Source organism: Meles meles, chromosome 4, assembly GCF_922984935.1.
Source record: "Meles meles chromosome 4, mMelMel3.1 paternal haplotype, whole genome shotgun sequence".
Lineage (NCBI taxonomy): Eukaryota > Metazoa > Chordata > Mammalia > Carnivora > Mustelidae > Meles > Meles meles.
Window position 1 is genome coordinate 98414663 of NC_060069.1, and position 20765 is coordinate 98435427.

Consider the following 20765-nt stretch of genomic DNA (forward strand, 5'->3'; position numbering starts at 1 on the left):
GGTAATTGTTGACTTAATCTAGGTTTATTACTATAGCACATACATTTGTGCCAAAAAGCATACAGACATTAGTATTTTTATCAGGCTTTTATAAGCAGAAACAAAAACTCTCTGCATGGCCTCCTGTTGTTGCAGTGTGCCTGTTCAGCTTGTTACAGGCATGATCCCCAGGCTGTCTAACTATATTGGTGCACATCTGCATTTTTGGGTGACCGCTGTGGCTTTACCTGCTTTCCCACTTGGTGAAGCCCTGTGCTTCTAATGGCTCACATTGATCTCTTGATTCTGTGTTTAATTAAGATGTATTTTGCAGCAACAGCCCACAGGTTCCAAGGCTCAAAGGATTAGTCGATAGTTGCCTTGTCACTCTGCTGTTAACAGGGCAAACTGTCTTAAAGATATAGTCTGTTTCCTATATTGTGTGCATTTTTTTATATTTGAAGAGATTTGATGCACAGCCATCACAGTCAGGGATGGAGATAGACAGCTGTGATAAGGTAGAAACCTAAGGGGACTGGTGTTCTAATTCTTGATCACAGCATTACACATGGAAAAAACTTGGACAGACTTAATCTGTTTGAACCTATGTCTTCATCTTAATTTAAAAAATGGCATCTCTTGCTACCGATGACATAGTATTATTTTAAGCTCATTAGAGTACGAGAAAGTACTTTGAATTTTACGACACATTATGCATGAGCCTGGGAATAGGCATAAATTGAAAAAAATCAAGATACTACTTTAAAATACAAAGAGGAAAAGAATGAGATATAGATTGGTGGGGGAGACTAAAATGAGAAGTCAAGGGCTTGTTAGGGAAAAAAATGCAGGGGAGTAAAAGGGACAAAAGCTGTGGAAATGAGGGCCACATGTAAGGGCATAGAAATAAAGAAGCAAGTGAGTAGAAGCACGAAGTGAAACAAGGGCAGAGTGTTTACTTTTTAAGAGGTCCAATCCATTTGGACAGTTGCTCTGCCTAAATTCTAGCTATTTCTGTGCCAAAGGACTATTATTGTCTGTTGTTGATAATGCAGGTTCACAAGGATCCTGTTGATGGTATGGCAAAATGAATAGTCCCTTACTTTTCTAGAAGCTCTAGCTGGCAGAATACAACAGACTCAAGGTCATTATCTAAATGGGCTTCACAGTTCTTATGGCCATAACTCCCTTGCAAGTAGTGCAGGCTTACCCAATGGTGTTATTACCACTAACCTTCAAGAAATCTGGCAAATGGTGCTTACTCTTACCGCATTGGTCTAGTACTGGATTTATATGTCCTTGAAAGGAGGAGCCTTTTTGGTTACTAGCAGCTAAGCTATTGCATGTAGACTAAAGAAAAAGGGCAACAGAGTTTGAATACTTCGGCAAGGAAATATTTAGTCACTCAAGAGCTGGCCTTTCTTTCTTTCTTTCTTTTTTTTTTTTAAGATTTTATTTATTTATTTGACAGACAGAGATCACAAGTAGGCAGAGAGACAGGCAGAGAGAGAGAGAGGGAGAAGCAGGCTCCCTGCAGAGCAGAGAGCCTGATGTGGGCTCGATCCCAGGACCCTGGGATCATGACCTGAGCCGAAGGCAGAGGCTTTAACCCACTGAGCCACTCAGGCATCCCAAGAGCTGGCCTTTTCAAAGAAATAGAAGTATTTTGTTTGTTTTCAAGATGTAGGTGTGAAGGAAAGAAAAGAATGATTCACTTATTTCATTGACCACCACAAAATCTATTTCAATGAGTTAAAGTAAATTCACACCTAACTAGCTGTGTAGGTAGACACAGATGTGGAGGAGGATGGATTTTCTATGTTGTTTGACTAATAACATATATCCGTCCCTGCTAGCAGAGCTAAAATAAATCACTTAATGAAACTGGAAAGAAATTGGACTTTAGATTTAGTTAACTGTTGGGTAAATTTGTCCACAGTTGCATAAAATTACATAATGATTTTTTTAAAAAGATTTTATTTATTTATTTGACAGACAGAGATCACAAGTAAACAGAGAGGCAGGCAGAGAGAGAGAGGAGGAAGGAGGCTGTCCGCAGAGCAGAGAGCCTGAGGCGGGGCTCGATTCCAGAACCCTGGGATCATGACCTGAGCTGAAGGCAGAGGCTTCAACCCACTGAGCCACCCAGGCGCCCCCATAATGATTTTTTTTTTTAATTAATGTGGTCCATATTTGGAAAGTGCAGGTTTTTTTTCTTCTTTTGCCTTGAACTCTCAAGTAAATGAATGGGTCAGGTGACTTTATGAAGACTCTAATTTCTTCTCTATGATTTTGCGCTCGTGATGGATACAGAGGAAACATACATTAATGACAACATCACAGGTCAACATGTCTATTGGGATTACCACATTTGCTGATATAATCTAAATTAATGCTTTAGAATCACATATGGAAACTATCAAATGTCTGTCAGCACAATGAATGCTGAGTGGTTTATCCCTCCCTGAGGAGATATTTATCCCTTCTTCCAAATTATTGTCCCAAAAGGACATTAAGTCTTTGTTGCCTGAATCCCAATAGAATGCAATTCAGGGATAAATTCTAGATAGAGATATAAAGAAAACTGATTTATAATATTGCACATTCTTTCTGAAGTATGGTAGATATTTAGAATTGGAGGACTTAACAGTCCATGTTTAAATATTTGTGAACAATCCAGAGGCCCATTTCAAGGAATAATTTATAATATTGTCAAGTCTAGGATTTGAAGCACATGCTGGAGCTACGTATATGAAGACCAGTCACTACCCTGTCACCTAGGGACCCCACTTCAACAAGAATCCATTTATGTCCATGGACTCTGAAATTCTCACTAAGGGTCACTTTACATTTTATGGGTAGAATAATATAATAGCCATGAGTTTGGGAATTAGAGAAGGTCTTAGAGGCAACTTGTAAAAATATTAAGGGCGATTTTTTTCTTTTAAAGCTTAATCACTCTGTTATCCTTATCTTAAATTCTCCTTCCCTAAATCCCAGAAATTTCTGCACAGGACTAAAGCCAGAACACCAAATGGATGTCAAATATAAATTTATTTAGTAAGTAAGCAGACAAGCTATAATTTAAATCCATATCTGACTTCCCAACCCATAGATCCTATTACACTGTGGGACTCAATTTTGACACAATCAGTTTCGTGCCCTGCACTGAGGAGTTCAGTTCTCTCCCAATTGCAAATTCTAAGATCCTGCTTACCCCTCTCTCTTCACAGCTAGAGAATCTTTAGTTAAAGTGTATTTAGCTACTTTGAGTATAGACTCTTCTTTCTCCCCGATAACACTCCCCAATAACACAGTGCCCTCTTGGGATGGGACTACCTGGTGGTAAAGGGAGCAGAAAGTCAGGGACTATCCGATTCTGGTCTACTTTGATTTCTCAAAGATTAGACAGTTTTCTAAACATAAGCCTTTTGCACTTGGGGAGTTCAATGTTGGCTTTCTGGAGTATTCTGAATCTTGCTTTTGTGGAAGCAGAGCCCTGGGTCATTCTTAAAAACACACTTCCTAGAGAGAAGTTGTCTGTCTCCAAAATCCCACAGGCATCTCTACACTTAGTCTGAGAAAGAAGCTGCTAATGGAGTTTAAAAGGTTACCTTCATTAACTAAAAATAAATGTAAAGTAAATGGCCTTCCTTCAAAGAAGGAGCATTCAGAATGGGCAATGTTAAAATGAAATGAAAGATAGTTTAGTCTTTGTGATGTTTTTCTACCGTGTTTTCCCCACTTCTATTTGTAAATGTCAGCCATCTCAGAGTCCTCTCTGGAACCTGATTAAGCTTGGGGGCCTTCATAATGTTTGAAGGTAAGCTTAGATCAATTTCTTGCATCTTTTCTGCCATGTAAATCATTTATAGGGACGAGTGTTTTACAAAGCCAGGCAAGAGAAAACTCATGAAAAATAAATATGATAAAATACACTATGCTGTCCTGAAGCACGCTTCTAAGCTTCATCACATTTAAACTGTCCCTGGCAGTTAGAACATTTCCCCTCATTTGGTCTCACTGTGGGCAGTTGAACTCAATTAATATATAGTGCCACTGAGGCCGAAGTACGCATTTATTTCTTCATTTATCATTTGATTCACTCTGTTCTGTGGCCACAGATTTCTTGATCTGATCCAGCAAGCAAAGTGGAAGTTAGCCATCACAAAAGGGAGTGAGCCAGATGAGGTAGATAGATCCAAGTTTACTCAGTCCTATTGATAACACAATAAACAAGCAAAGAAAGAAAAGCAAGGAAGATACCTTACCTCGAGGCCATTAAGTCTTATTTTTAAGAAGAACAAAGTATACATTATACACATTCAAATGTAAAGTTCTCTAAAAGTTATTTTTAATCAGTACATAAAATTATAAACATTGATTTTCTAGGGGCACCTGGGTGGCTCAGTGGGTTAGGCATCCAACTCTTGATTTTGGCTGGGGTTATGATCTCAGCATCCTGGGATCAAGGCCCTGTTAGGCTCCCTACTCAATGGGGAATCTAGGATTCTCCCTCCCTCTCACCGGCTGCCCCTCCCCCCTCTCTAAGATAAATAAATCTTTAAAAAAAAATTTTGTTTTGGGGCGCCTGGGTGGCTCAGTGGGTTATAGCCTCTGCCTTTGGCTCAGGTCATGATCCCAGGGTCCTGGGATCGAGCCCAGCATCAGGCTCTCTGCTCAGCAGGGAGCCTGCTTCTTCCTCTGTCTCTCTCTCTGCCTGCCTCTCTGCCTACTTGTGATCTCTGTCAAATAAATAAAATCTTTAAAAAAAATTAGTTTCCTAATATTGAATCTGTTTTGCAACTCAATATTCTAGTTTAATGCTCATAAACTGTCTGTCAGCATTGATAGAATTATTCCCATTTTACTGATAAAGAAACCAAGACTACACAATATTCTTGAGGTCATACAATTAGTAAAGAGGGAACCAGGCTTCAAATCAGGTCCGTCTGAAATTTGAAAACTAATTTAGATGAGGTTTCGTAGATAGGCCAAGTCTAGACGGAGGAAGAAAAACTGAACTGGAAATGTGTCTAAAGCAGAAGTATGTCAGTCCTGTTAGGAGGCAAACAGGCAGGATCCGAGACAATCGGAGCAACACTGCAGAATGAAGGACTCTGATTCTCAGAATACCAAAGAATGTAAATTAGGGGAAGAGTCTGCTAAATTTCTCTTGTGGATGACACCCTCTTTTGGTTGTGCCATCTTGACTGGCTCTTGATTAATTCTCTCCAGAGCTCTCCTTTAGGGAATATGTGTGGATTCTCTGATAATGTCTTTTGTCAAGAAGAGGAACTCAGAAAGTTTCTGACTGTCATTTCATTCCCAGAAGCATTTAGTAGATTGAATTAATAACCTTTTTCTCTACCTTCTCCACCCAGTCCATCTGCTACACTGCCATATATTAATCCAAGGAGAATTTGGCATTCATCAAGTCGCGACTCGATTCAAGAATATCAAGGGCTCATTCCCTCAGCACATATATCCTTTGCTGCAAGCACATTCTCCTTCTTTTTATAAGGCACAGCCCCACCTGCCCACCTTCGATGAAGTGTTTCCATTGTCTTGAAATTTCTTTCCAGCTCTGACTAAATGTTGGAGTGAAGTTGTTTAAAATTTTTTTTAGTACATAGAAATCAGAGGGAGGTATAAAGAATTATTAAAAATGATATACATAACCTCAAAACCTACAAAAGCACTATAAGCCTTTTTATATCTTCTATATTTTCGATTATATATATATTATATATATTGAAGTCATATATAATTTAAATGGTTTTGTGTCACCTTGATGTGGTAGACATTTTTCTATATCGTTGTTTTTAAGAACTTCAGTGTTTGGATAATATCCCATCATACCTAATTTATAAAAATATTACCTTGTTATTTGACAGTTTAATCCCTAATTTTCCCTATCTTAACAATCTAGTGGTACACTTTTATGCAAATATTTGTATCTTTGATTCTGTCCTTGGGATGGAAACAAGTGTAAAAATACTGTTGTTTTTTTTTTTTAAGATTTTATTTATTTATTTGACAGAGAGAGACAGAGCAAGAGAGGGAACACAAGCAGAGAGAGATAGAGGGAGAAGCAGGCTTCTCACTGAGCAGAGAGCCTGACGCAAGGCTATATCTGAGGACCCTGGGATCATGACCTGAGTCAAAGGCAGACACTTAATGACTGAGCCACCTAGGTGCCCCAAAAGTACTGTTTCTAATAATATGAATTGTTTTCAGTTTCACATCAAGCGAATATAATAATTTTATCTGAACTCACCCTAATGCTAAGCATTATTTTTTAATGTTTGTCAATTTGATAAACTTATTGTGATTTTAATTTTCATTTATTTGATATTTAGTAGACAAACTTTTAAAAACTTACTAGTTACCTAATTTTTCTTCAGTGATTTAATTATATGGTCTCTGCCTATTTTCTTGCTCTTAAAGGAATATATAAAAAGATAAAATAAAAATTAAAAAGTTTTGTTCTTAAATTTTCTAAGATTTTTTGAAATTAGAAAAAAATTGGTAAACCTAATTAAAGTCATAATTTTAATCAGATAGTACTATAATTGCTTTAAAAAATTAAAGAATGAATTTGTGCCATATAGAGGGTTGGTTGCCCTATTTTCTATTTGTAAGAGAACTTGGATTTCTGAACCAGGAAGTAGGAAGTAAAGGATTAATAAAGTAAGTATTGTTCTTTTTTCTCTATCCTTTCAGGTAGGAAGACTGGTGTCTTTTTTTTTTTTTTCTTATTGTGTTATATTAATCACCATAAAATATATCATTAGTTTTTGATGTAGTGTTCCAGGATTCATTGTTTATTTACAGCACCCAATGCTCCATGCAGTAGTGCCCTCCTTAATACCTACCACCAGGCTCACCCATCCCCCTACCGCCCCTCCCCTCTAAAACCCTAAGTTTGTTTTCAGAGTCCATAGTCTCTCATGGTTCGTCTCTGATTTCCCCCCCTTCACTTTTCCTTTCCCTCTCCTAATGTCCTCCATGTTATTCCTTATGCTCCATAAGTGAGTGAAACCACATGATAATTGACTCTCTCTGCTTGACTTATTTCACTCAGCATAATATCCTCCAGTCCCATCCATGTTGATGCAAAAGTTGAGTATTCATCCTTTCTGATGGCTGAGGAATATTCCATTGTATATATGGACCATATCTTTATCCATTTGTCTGTTGAAGGACATCTCAGTTTTATTTTTAAGTAGGCTGCATGCCCAGGGGGGAGCCCACTGCTGGGATAGAACTCCAATCCTGATTTCAAGACCTGAGCTGAGATCAAGAGATGGATGCTTAACCCACTAAGCCTCCCAGGTGTCCCAGGAAGATTGATTTTAATGCAGAACAAGAGTAGGCTTCCATCTCTTTTTCTTCATCTTATTCCAGACCCTGGAGGAAAAATGGTTTTTCTTAAATTTTAGGTGTTACTAAGAATCTGTGTCTGTTTATTTTATTATTTATTTATTTATTTTTTATTAACATATAATGTTTTATTAGCCCCAGGGGTACAGGTCTGTGAATTGTCAGGCTCACACACTTCATATCACTCATCATAGCACATTCCCTACCCAATGTCCATAACCCAACCACCCTCTCCTTACCTCCCTACCCCTCCCCTGGCAAGCCTCAGTTTGTTTTGTGAGATTAAGAGTCTCTTATTGTTTGTCTCCTTCCTGATCCCATCTTGTTTAATTTATTCCATCCCTACCCCCGCCCCCCATGTTGCCTCTCAAATTCCTCACATCAGGGTGGTATGTGATAATCGTCTTTCTCTGATTTAACTTATTTTGCTCAGCATAATATTCTCTAGTTCCATCCACACTGTTGCAAATGGCGAGATATTATTTCTTTTGATGGCTGCATAGTATTCCATTGTGTAGATATATATATATATATATATATATATATGTGCACCACTTCTCCTTTATCCATTCACCTGTTGATGGACATCTAGTTTGGCTATTGTGGACATTGCTGCTATAAACATTTGTGTACATGTGCCCCTTCGGATCACTACATTTGTATTTCTAGGGTAAATACTCCGTAGTGTGATTACTGGTTTGTAGGGTAGCTCTATTTTCAAATTTTTGAGGAATCTACATGCTGCCTTCCAGAGTGGCTGCACCAGCTTGCATTCCCACCAACAGTAGAGGAGGGTTCCCCTTTCTCTGCGTCCTTGCTAGCATCTGTCATTTCCTGACTTGTTAATTTTAGCCATTCTCACTGGTGTGAGGTAGTATCTCATTGTGATTTTGATTTGTATTTCCGTGATGCTGAGTGATGTGGCACACTCTTCCATGTGTCTTTTGGCCATCTGGATGTCTTCTTTGCAGAAATATCTGTTCATGTTCTCTGCCCATTTCTTTTCTTTTTTTTTTTTAAGATTTTGTTTTTATTTATTTGACAGACAGAGATCACAAGTAGGCAGAGAGAGAGAGAGAGAGAGAGAGAGGAAGGAAGGAAAGGAAGCAGGCTCCCTGCTGAGTCTCTGCCCATTTCTTGATTGGATTGTATGTTCCTCGGGTATTGAGTTTGATAAGCTCTTTATAGATTTTGGATACTAACCCTTTATCTGATATGTCATTTGCAAATATCTTCTCCCATTCTGTTAGTTGTCTTTTGTTTTTTGTTGACTATTTCCTTTACTGTGCAAAAACTTTTGATCTTGTTAAAGTCCCAATAGTTCATTTTTGTCCTTGCTTCCCTTTTCTTTGGCAATGTTTCTAGGAAGAAGTTCCTGTATCTGAGGTGGAAGAGGTTGCTGCCTGTGTTCTCCTCAAGGATTTAGATGGATTCCTATCTCACATTGAGGTCTTTCATCCATCTGGAGTCTATTTGGGGGTGTGGTGTAAGGAAATGGTCCAGTTTCATTTTTCTGCATGTGGCTGTCCAATTATCCCAACACCATTTTTTGAAGAGACTGTCTTTTTTTCATTAGCCATTCTTTCCTGCTTTGTCAAAGATTAGTTGATCATAGAGTTGAGGGTCCATTTCTAGGCTCTCCATTCTGTTCCATTGATCTATGTGTGTGTTTTTGTGCCAGTACCATACTGTTTTGATGATGACAGCTTTGTAATAGAGCTTGAAGTCTGGAATTGTGATGTCACCAACTTTGGCTTTCTTTTTGAACATTCCTCTGGTTATTTTTCTGGTTCCATATAAATTTTAGGATTATTTTTTCCATTTCTTTGAAAAAAATTGATGGTATTTTGATAGTGATTGAATTAAATATGTGGATTGCTTTAGGTAGTGTAGACATTTTTACAATATTTTTACAATATTCTTCCAATCCATGAGCATGGAACATTTTTCTATTTCTTTGTGTCTTCCTCAATTTCTTTCAAAGTACTTTATAGTTTTCTTAGTACAGATTTTTTGCCTCTTTGGCTAGGTTTATACCTAGGTATCTTATGGTTTGGGGTGCAATTGTAAAGAGGTCGACTCCTTAATTTCTCTCTCTTCTGTCTTATTCTTGGTGCATAGAAATGCAACTGATTTATGTGCATTGATTTTATTTCCTGACACTTTACTGAATTCCTGTACATGTTCTATCAGATAAGGAGTGCAGTCTTTTGGGTTTTCCACATAAAGTGTCATATCATCTGCAAAGAGTGATAGTTTGACTTCTTTGCTGATTTGGATGCCTTTAATTTCTTATTGTTATTTGATTGCTGAGTCTAGGACTTGTAGTACTATGTTGAATAGCATTGTTGATAATGGACATCCCTGCCATGTTCCTGACCTTAGAGGAAAAGCTCTCAGGTTTTTCCCATTGAGAATGATATTTGCAGTGGGTTTTTCATAGATGATTTTGATGACATTGAGGTATGTACCCTCTATTTCTACACTTTGAAGAGATTTGATCAAGAAAGGGGATGCTGTACTTTGTTAAATGCTTTTTCAGCATCTATTGAGAGTATCATGCAGTTCTTCTTTTTTTTTTTTATTAATGTATTGTATCACATTCATTGATTTGTTGATGTTGAACCCACCTTGCAGCCCAGGAATAAATCCCACTTGGTCGTGATGAATAATCCTTTTAATGTACCATTGGATGCTATTGGCTAGTATTTTGGTGAGAATTTTCTCATCTGTGTTCACCAAGGATATTGGTCTGTAATTCTCTTTTTTGATGTGGTCCTTGTTGGGTTTTGGCATCAAGGTAATTCTGGTCTCATCAAATGAGTTTGGAAGTTTTCCATTTCTATTTTTGGAACAATTTCAGGAGACTAGGTATTAAATCTTCTTTAAATGTTTGGTAGAATTCCCCTGGGAAGCCATCTGGCCCTGGGCTCTTTTTTGTTGGGAGATTTTTGATGACTGCTTCAATCTCCTTACTGGTTATGGGTCTGCTCAAGTTTTCTGTTTCTTCCTGGTTCAGTTGTGGTAGTTTATATGTCTCTAGGAATGCATCCATTTCTTCCAGATTGTCAAATTTAGTGGCATATAGTTTCTCATAACATGTTCTTACAATTGGTTATATTTCTTTGGTGTTGGTTGTGGTCTGTCCTCTTTTGTTCATGATTTTATTTATTTGAGTCCTTTCTCTTTTCTTTTTGATAAGTCTGGCCAGGGGTTTATCAATCCTATTAATTCTTTCAAAGAACCAGCTCCCAGTTTTGTTGTTTGGTTCTACTATTCTTTTGGTTTCTCTTTCATTAATTTCTGCTCTGATCTTTATTATTTGTCTTTTCCTTCTGGGTTTAGGCTTTCTTTGCTGTTCTTTCTCCACCTCCTTTAGGTTTTGGGTTAGGTTGTGTATATGAGACCTTTCTTATTTCTTGAGAAAGACTGGTATCACTATATATTTTCCTCTCAGGACTGCCTTTGCTGTGTCCCACAGATTTTTGAGCAGTTGTGTTTTCATTGTCATTTGTTTCCATGAATTTTTTCAAATTCTTCTTTAATTTTCTGGTTGACCCATTCATTCTTTAGTAGGATGCTCTCTAGCCTCCATGTATTTGAGTTCTTTCCAACTTTAATCCTGTGATTGAGTTCTAGCTTCAGAGCATTGTGGTCTGAAAATGCGGGGCTCTTTAGTATCAGTTGAGACCTGATTTGTGACCCAGGATGTGATGTATTCTGGAGAATGTTCCATGTGCACTAGAGAAGAATGTGATTTCTGTTGCTTTGGGATGGAATGTTCTGAATATATCTGTAATATCCATCTGTTCCAGTGTGTCATTTACGGCCTTTATTTCCTTGTTGATCTTTTGCTTGGATGATCTTTCCAGTTCGGTGAGGATGGCGTTGAACTCCCCTACTGTTACTGTATTATTGTCGATGTGTTTCTTTGATTTTGTTACTAATTGGTTTATATAGTTGTCTGCTCCCATGTTAGGGGCATAGATATTTAAAATTGTTATATCTTCATGTTGGGCAGACCCTTTGGTTATGATATAGTGTCCTTTCTCATCTCTTATTATAGTATTTGTCTTAAAATCTAATTTATCTGATATGAAGATTGCCATTCCAGCTTTCTTTTGGTGTCCATTAGCATGGTATATTGTTTTCTACCTCCTCTCTTTAAATCTGGAGGTGTCTTTAGGTCTAAATTGAGTTTTTTATAGACAGCATATTGGTGTGTTTTTTTTTTTCCATTTTGATACACTGTGTCTTTTGATTGGGCATTTAGCCCGTTTACATTCAGGGTAAGAATTGAAAGTTATGAATTTGGTGCCATTGTATTGCCTGCAAGGTAACTGTTACTGTATCTTGTCTTAGTTCCTTTCTGGTCTACTACTTTTAGGTTCTCTCTTTGCTTGGAGGACCGCTTTCAATATTTTCTGTAGGGCTTATGTGGTGTTTGTAAATTCTTTTAGTTTTTTTTTGTCCTGGAATCTTTTTGTCTCTCCTATTTTCAATGACAGCCTAGCTGGATATAGTATTCTTGGCTGCATATTTTTCTCATTTAGTGCTTTGAATATATCATGCCAGTTCCTTCTGATCTTCCAGGTCTCTGTAGATAAGTCTGCTGCCAATCTAATATTTTCACTATTGTATGTTATAGCCTTCTTGTCCTGGGCTGCTTTCAGGATTTTCTCTTTGTCACTAAGACTTCGAAGTTTTACTATTAGATGATGGAGTGTGGACCTATTTTTATCGATTTTGAGAGGGATTCTCTGGGCCTCCTGGATTTTGATGCTTGTTACCTTTGCCATATTAGGGAAATTCTCTACAGTAATTCACTCCAATATACCTTCTGTCCTCTCTCTTTCTTTCTTCTTCTTCTGGAATCCCAATTATTCTAATATTGTTTCATCTTATGTTACCACCTATCTCTCAAATTCTCTCCTCATGGTCCAGTAGTTGTTTGTCTCTCTTTTGCTCAACTTTTTTATTCTCCATCATTTGGTCTTCTATATCACTAATTCTCTCTTCTGCCTCCTTAATCCTAGCAGCAAGAGCCTCCATTTTTTTATTGCACCTCATTAATAAGTTTTTTGATTTCAACTTGGTTAGATTTTAGTTCTTTTATTCCTCCATAAAGGGATTTTTTTTTCTCCAAATGGGGTTTCTCTAATATATTCCAAGCCTTTCTCGAGCCCAGCTAGCAGCTTTAGAATTGTTATTCTGAACCCTAGATCTGACATATTACCAATGTCCGTATTGGTTAGGTCCCTAGGCTTTGGTACTGCCTCTTATCTTTTTTTTTTTTTTTTTGTGGTGAGTTTTTCTGCCTTGTCATTTTATCCAGATAAGAATATATGAACAAGAGTATGAAATACTAAACAGGTGACAAAACCTGCAGAAAAATGTGTGCTAAGCAAATCAGAAGAGACCCTAAATCGGGGGAAGAAAAAGGGGGGTGTGTAGAAGTTAAAAAAAAAAATATATTTATATATATATATATTAGAATGGTGAATAGAACAGAACTACACACTTGATTTTGGGTGTATTTTCATGTTAGAAGAAACGACCCCCCCAAATTTTAAAGATAGAAAAATTTATATATATACACATATATATATATTAAAAACATGATATGCAAAAGTAAATATGATGAAAGGATGTAATATGAGTGTAAAGATGAAAATTAAGGAATTCTTAGAAAGGAATTGATAAGTTGGTTGGGAAAAGAAAGAAAAAGAAAGTGGAAAGAATTTTCTCAGGCTGGAAAGTGCGTACTAGATTTAGGGTATATTTTGACCTATTAGAAGAAAGTGTATCCCAAAATTTTTTTGAAGTAAAAACCCTGTATGTATACCAAAAGCAACGTTAGATTCAATGAAGGATAAAATATGACTATAATAATGCAGGTTTAAAAAGATTTATTTTTTAGAAAAGTTTCAAAATGTTTACAGAGTAAAGAGGAAAAGTTAAAAAAATTAGAATAAGAAAAAATAAAATTAGAAATGTTTAATTAACTTTGAAGACTACAGAGTCATGGGGAGACAGTCTTGAATTCCTTGCTTTGCTTTCTGTTCCTCTGGAATTCCGCTGTTCTCCTTGATCAGTTAGCTTGGTCTTGACTGGATATTCTTGCTGATAATCTGCAGGAGGAGCCTGTTGTCTGTGATTCTCAAATGTCTTTGTCTGAGGCGGACCTGCCTCTGCCCTTACCAGGCTGTGGGCTAAGTAATCTGCTTGGGTTCACTCTTCAGGAGCTTTTGTTTCTTAAATTCTTTCTCTAGAGCTCTGGAGGACAGGAATGAAAATGTGGCCTCCCCATCTCCGGCCTGGAGCAGCCGAGAGCTTGGGATACCCCTCCTCAGTGCGCCTATGGAGAAAAGCGCTCAATCACTCCTGTCTCCCTGGCCTCCGGCCTCGCTTGGAGCTCACCCAGCCTGTGACCAAGCGTTTCTGTCTGTGGCATACAGTCCCATTTGGAGTCTCCAAACTCTACAGATTGCTGCTGCTCTGCTTTTCGGGTGGATGAAGGTGGATCTCCCTGGATATGCCACTTGTGGGGTCTCTGCTCAAGGAGCAGTGGCCTGACTATGCTGCGGATCACAGTTTAAGATAAACCCGAGTTGAGAATTCACTCCTCAGCTCCGTCTCTGTAGCCAGCTCCTCCGCTCTCATACCTGTGAGCTCTGCTACACTCAGACACCCCTGATCCTTCTGTAACCCTGCAGGACCTGAGACCACACTGTCCCTGCAAGGGCTCCTCCCTCACGTCCCCAGTTCAGCCTCTGGACCGATGTCCCTCAGTGGAACAAACTTTTAAATTTCGAATTTTGTGCTCCTCTCCTCCAGCACTTGCCAGGAGCTGGCCTCTCCCCCACAGTCTATCTTCCTGTTGGTTTGGATTCACTTCTCTGCTCGTCCTGCCTTTCAGAAAGTGGTTGATTTTCAGTTCCTAGAATTGCTGCTCTTCTTCTCTTTGATCTCCTGTTGGATTTGTAGGTGTTTGGAATGGTTTGATAATTATCTACCTGAACTCCTGGGACCTGATGTCCTCTCAGTCTGGTACTCCTCTGCCATCTTAACTCTGAGTCGAGGGTCTGTTATTTTTTTATTGGAAATCCAAACAAGTGCTAAATTCACTGAATTCATTCTCAACAAAACTGGAGCAGGGGTTGTTTGTTCTTCATTTTAATATTTGATTATATCCAATTCAACTAGCTATTTCTGTGTTTTGTTTTTAGTACTGTTTTCAGCCATTTCTTATGAAATGAAATTACAAGTTTCCTAGGAGCTTATAACTTAAGAGATTCTTGAGTATTAGTAGGTGACATGTTTATGCTTAAGAACATGGAGTCTAAGTAGTCCTACTGGAATTAAGTTTGTTTTGGCCTTTGAAAGCTACAGGTTTCTCAGCTATAATCTTTATGATAGGATAACATCATGGATGTTCAACTCATAACTTGAGTTTTCTTCAAATCTCTCTTAAATGTGAAGCCTTATTCTTGAAATCCCAATTCAAGTACTTGTCCAGTTTTGTAAATGAGAAACTTCTGTTTTGAGCTCTTTCTTTCCTAGAAGGCATAGTGTTTGGAACCACAGAGCCATGTGAGATAGCTTGTCATCAGATCTTGATATCCCATGAAGAAATATATATATATATATGTATGAAATGAAATATATATATGTATGAAATATATATATAGAGAAGAAATATATATATATATATATATATATATATATATATATATATATTGACTGTATATCTAGGATAGAATGTGATCTTAATCCCGTTAAGCAAAAACTATGGGGGAAATTAGCAAAACTATTGAACAAAGGCAATGACCCCATCAGATAGACCCCCGACATTTATGTCCTTTCAAATAGTCCATACCTAATACTCACCCTCAGGTGTATTTTTATCTTAAAGAGGTCATGAATCAGTCTCTGATAGTTATAGCTCAGTACAATCCATACTTTAAGAGCCACCTTGGAAAGCTAATATCTAGGCACCCAGCCATTGTATATCTTCAGCCAGCTGTTATGAGTTATGTTATAAAATACTTTATTAGAAATGAAGGCTTTGTAGCTTCTTGGAGAAACTTGGATCTGATTTGAAAGGGCGATACAATTTCCAAGTTTTACAGTTTTCTTTCAGGAAATTTTGCTCCCCCCATGCTAAATAGATCCAACATGAAAGGGATAGCCACTTAACCTTGTTAATTTCAGAAACACTGTTTACCCCAATGATTCCATCATCTGGTGAGATTGGCTCTCTCTATATATATATTTTGTTGTTGTTGTTGTTGTTGTTAATGCTTTGTGTTGGGTTTCAGTATTTCACCTTTTAATTAAAAGAAATAAAAAGAAACAAAAAAACAAAGCAAAAAACAAAAACACCACACACATATTTGCCTGTAGAATGCTACAAAACAAATCCTTGCAATATATAATTTTATTTTCTATGCTAACCCAGATATCTTGTATACAGCCAAGGCATGTTACTCACGTGAGCTTTTTGTTGTACACCTGCACTCTTATACCTGTTGCCTTTTGTCTTTGACGTCCTGGATTGCTATACAGACCTATAACTGTAGTAGACCAGTACCTGTAAAAACATTGTGTTTAATGATCATGACACTTAAAACATTTTGTGATCAGCCACACAATGAATTAGGTGCTCTGTGTATCACTTTCATATTATATATAAAGCTTACTCAGTTCCAAAATGGTTTCCTATTTTGTGTCACTGTTTTCATAGAATTTTTCATAATTAGAAATTCTGAAGAGGTGGCATCTTTTCAGTCAATTACCGCAGGATTTGCACAGAATTTACTGCTGCCCATGGCATGTTCTCAGAGTTGGCTGGTTCCAAGTACGTTAATTTACAACTGATACTTGTGAGGTTTCACAAACACTGAGTTCCTTCTGCTTTCCTGTAATTTAAATACTGAAAGAGTGTTGAGAGCATTGACTGGGGTATAGAAGTTGAAATCTTGATTGATGACACAAACTAATTATCTTTCTTTCCTCTATTCCTATTAATGAGATGTTTACAGCAAATTTCTAGGAGTTTGTCTCAGAAAGAAAGGAAAACAAAATCTATTAATGAGGAGTTTTTATCAATGTTTTTCTTATCAATTGTTAGTAAATTACAGCAAGTAAAAGCACAGGCTTGCTCATCAAATTTTGGAATGTGTGAATATGCACAGTGGTGACTGAAGGACTCTGAGAATCACCTTTGACCACAACTTTTGGGTAGACTAATTAGCTGCATTGCTTTACATGGTAACATCATTAAAAAGAGCTTATTTCTTGGCTTACATTTGTCACCTTATGTGTAAACAATGTGTGTTGATACATATATTACATCAAATAAGAGCGTCCTTTAAATTGTTCTGTGCTGAGTAGGCAATGCTGTTATTAACCTTTAATAATGACATGTTAGAATACCAAGCTAAGTTCTCATAAGAATATATTTCTTCTTCAGTGATAAGGATTTCATTTTTATCTCACATAGGCTTGAGAAGAAGCCAAAGCTTTGAGCTATGCTGTTTGATGAATTTATATGAAATTGCATGATGATATTAAAATTTCCTAATATATATGAAAGATCTAAAACATGCTTAATAACATGTTTAAATAACTTATTAACTACTTAAAATAGTTTTACTCCTCTGTATGCTCTTTAAATCCTCTGGGTGATTAAGGGTAGATAGATGTTGGTATTGTCTTTATAAAGATGAGAAAACCAAGGCAGAGAGAGATTAATTTGTGTAATAGTTCTTACACTTCCTGACTCACAGATTCCTAAGAATTTGATTGTAGCTGTGGCCTTCTACTCTAAGAAAATGTATATAGGAAAAATATATAGATTTTTTTGCATAGAACTTTAGGTTAATGACCTCTAGCCTGGGGTAGTAAAGTACTAATATAGCCTGGACTAAAACCCAATTAACCTAGCTTTCAGATCTGTTCTTTTTCACACTCCATATTCTCACTATTATAGAGCAAAGACATGCCTTTCTTCTCTTACCATTGTATTAGATCTTAGTATCTTCTTTAGAAAAAAGCAAAAAAAAAAAAAAAAAATAAAACCTATTACGTGTTTCCCCTTTCTATACAATATGCTCCTGAGCTATATAAAACTGTAAATTAATTCTGCTCATTTCCTTTTCTGCACAATTTCTACTGAGGTTCCTTTTAACCATGTTACATTCCTAGTTCCCGTGGGATGTTGAGACAGCATATGCTGATATGATGGTTTCAGACCGTACAACTTGTGCTTCACACATCAAAGAATGAGGACTTAGTAATCTATGCCTTATTTTCCTGTTCCGCTACCAGAGGACAATATAGTAATTAGGTTTCTAAATATTATTCTTATAATGACAGTGTTAATTTGTGGAACAGAGACCATAAGAGTCATGGGAATTCACTTTGTATTTCCCTCAGTTGTTTTTGAGCTTTGGAAGGAGACCAAAAAGGAGTCAGAATAGAATGAACGTGGTGCCCAACACTCTTTAAAACAAAAACATTACACAAAAACATCTCTGTCCTTTGTTACGCATTTGCTTTCCTTCTGGTTTCTATGCATTTTTAATTTTCTGTTTGTGGGTAGTACTCTCAAACATAGAATAGAGTCTTTTTCGATGTCTTTTTTTTTTTTTTTTTGGTCTAAAATAAAGCTTCATTACAAAATTAATCTGAGGCTTTTATTTTTTATAGTTTACTCTTTATCATTTTTATCACCAGATTTAAATGAAGGAGATTCTATGAATTAGAAAAGCTGAAAACCCTTTTATGTTGAGTACATAAACACAATCATTATAATTAATTTCAATACAGAGGTTGAGTTTTCTATCATGCCTCTTGGCAATTTTTTTTGAGAGGTGTGTAACGCCACAGATTTTAGTGTATTTTTGTTTTACTGGGTAGTTAATTCTCTGTTCTACTTTTTTGAGGCAGGCTAGGAATGTCATAGCTGTCTATTAGTCCCGACCCAATGTCAAGATCCTGTTTCCTCACAGCTTAGGCCAGGTGAGCAGTTCCACACACTGCCTGCCCAATAGCAGGATTTGACCTGTATCAAATCCATGGCCTTTATTGCATCCTCTTGGTGAGGGAGACATCGCCTCATTTTCTTTGTTGCTGTTGATAGTTTTCTTGTCACACTTACTTATCTTTGGGGCTTCCTATTGACATCCTGAGGGCTTATCAGTCAGTACAAGCAGGCTAAAACTGTGAATGGCCCCAGGCAGGAGGAAACTGTGGAAGGAAAGTGAGGAGTGAGGGCATGAGGTGGGAACAGGTCCATTAGGAATCAGCAGTAAGATGAGAGCAATAGCCCAGAAATGGAAGTCAATGACAAGTGCCTTAACCAGCCTTTTTTTGCAGTACCTCCAGGTTGGAATTGAAGAGTTTAGGGTAGGTGCCTCCTTTCATTCTATTTTGCTGATTAACTTTTCATTTTAGCTTTTTCCCGCATGTTTGTCATCCTGTCTCTTTTTGTTTGCTTAACCCATTTCCTCTTTGTCTTGGAATTTCCTTCTTTTTTTTCCTACTTTTTATCACTGATACTTACATCGAAACAGATTGCCCCTATTTTGTAATTTCCTATGATCTACGGAACTCTTTCCTTGCTGATAATTTCTATGGTCTTCAGAAGAACGTCCAGTGAAAGATAGCAAGTGATCTTGTGTAGCTCTGGATAATATAGACGACAAGGGTCAATGCTCTTAGTGAACATGTATTAAAGTTCTCATTAAAAAAAAAAAAAAACAAGGAAGAAGTCACTCAAATTTACTGTATATGTATAGTAACACATTTGCAATAATAACAAAAATCTGTATTAAAAGTCATAAAGAGAAGCTTGTTTCTCTTACATATTAAGATTAGTTATTTGTATCTGTTGTTCATTAGCAGCTTGATAATATCAGAGTCAGTAAGTGTTTCTGCAGTTCTCTTGGTCCCAAGATGGATGCCTCAGCTCAAAGCATGATGTTCAAATTCAAGATAGAAAGAAATAGGGTCACCTAGGTGGCTCTGTCGTTAGGTATCTGCCTTCAGCTCTGGTCATGATCCCAGGGTCCTGGGATCAAGCCCCGTATGTGGCTCTCTGCTCAGTGGGGATCCTGCTATTCCCTCTCCCTGCTACTCTGCCTGTTTATGCCCTCTGTCTCCATCTCTGTCTCTCTCTGTCAAATAAATAAATGAAATCTTAAAAAAAAAAAAAAAGGTAGAAATAGGGAAGAGGATGTGATGCCACACATCTGTCCCTTTTATTAGGAAAAGCAAAAGCCTTCCCAGAAGTCCTCAGTTTGTATCTCACTGCTCATACCATTGTTTAGTTCTGCTTCTCATGCATATTACCCCCAGGTACAAAGGATGATTAAGAAATGATTGTTTAGGGGCACCTGTGTGGCTCAGTGGGTTAAAGCCTCTGCCTTCGGCTCAGGTCAAGGTCTCAGGGTCCTGGGATCGAGCCCCATATCAGGCTCTTTGTTCGGCGGAGAGCCTGCTTCCTCCTCTCTCTCTGCCTGCCTCTCTGCCTACTTGTGATCTCTGTCTGTCAAATAAATAAATAAAATCTTTTAAAAAAAATGATTGTTTAGGTTTTCCACTCTCTGAAGTTGAGGTGACATGGGAGAGGGGGGTTGGAGAACATGAATGAATAGTTTCCGCCACATTTCTTTACTGGAAAATAAGGACAAAATAATTGAAGATACATATTTTATACTGCTATTTTGTCTGTGTGGTATAAGTAACTCAGAGGAAGAATAATGGTACTTTACTGATGTTCAGTATTATGCCCATGGTAACATTTCCCTGTATATCATGTCTCCTCTAAAGTGTGCTTTGGAATTCTTTACTTCTCAGCTTCTGACTTGGTATGACTATATGTAAAAGCTTAAGGATAGAGAAAAGCTAATAATGAGGTTGAGGAGAGATGAAGAAGATTCCCAGTCTCAGCTACCATAAATTATTCTAGAAATCTTGGCTCATCTCTGATTTCCCTGGTCAACCTACCTAAAAATTTCTTTCACATGAGTCTCATTGTCTTATTAAATTTGATCTTTCTACCACTGAAGGACTCTTTCTGACTTTCTTACTGGTAGAGACAGTGAGGAATGTGTTAATATGCACATTCCTATTTTCCTGTTTTTAAGAGCAGAAGTTCTGACATATTCAAGAATTCTGGTGAAACAATGACTGAGATAACTATCATGAAAGACCCACTCATATGATGCCTTATCAGTTAACAGGAAATCTGGATAGGTTTGAGGCAGTTCCATGGACTCCCAAATCCATTTATTATTATTGAGCTAGAGAATTAGATAGGGAATGTGTCTCCCTTTGAGTAACTTCTGGGAACTGGGGAAACATCTAAGGAGAGTTTCCTGAATCCTTACACC